The following is a 479-nucleotide window of genomic DNA, read 5'->3' as shown; positions in this document are numbered from 1 at the left end:
CAGCTCCTGGAGCGAGGCGTCCCTCTTGCCTGGAGCCAGGGTCACCAGGACCCTTGGGGAGGGTAGCGCGCCCCTGGGAAACCCGCTGCTCCTGGCCTGCCCCAGAGAACCGTCCTGCGCTGCGGCCCAGGGTGGGCTCCGGGAGGCAGAGGAGGGGTCCAGAGCCCGGAGCCGCCCCGCTTCATCCCGCTTTTCCCACCCCCTCTGGCCCCGCCCCAAGACCAGAGCTCCAGCTTTGGCCACACGTGCCACTGCCTCCCATGAGCCCAGGGGGGCCCAAGTCCTGAGGGGAGGGTCCTCCCTGCGGCCGGCTCTAGGGGCGCACACACTCTGTTGTTTTCTCCGAGAAAGTGAGGCACGAGCGAGGTCGGGCGGGTCTCAGGCCGGACGGACCCAGCGCGCTGGATGTTTGGGGCCTGGTTCCGCTGGGGTCAATAGCCCGGGGGGCAGCCCCGACTGAGGAAGCGAGGAGAGAAGCC

General features: G+C 69.9%; 1 protein-coding gene across 1 annotated transcript in view; it reads right to left on the bottom strand.

The window, feature by feature from the left end:
* The window catches only part of INPP5A (inositol polyphosphate-5-phosphatase A), a 37,393-nt gene that overhangs the window by 3,980 nt on the left and 32,934 nt on the right, over positions 1-479 (bottom strand). The window lies entirely within an intron of this gene.

This window comes from Pteropus vampyrus, unplaced genomic scaffold, assembly GCF_000151845.1.
Source record: "Pteropus vampyrus isolate Shadow unplaced genomic scaffold, Pvam_2.0 Scaffold211, whole genome shotgun sequence".
NCBI classification, from domain to species: domain Eukaryota; kingdom Metazoa; phylum Chordata; class Mammalia; order Chiroptera; family Pteropodidae; genus Pteropus; species Pteropus vampyrus.
Note: the sequence above shows the minus strand (reverse complement) of the source record. Positions and strands in the feature narration are given on the sequence as shown.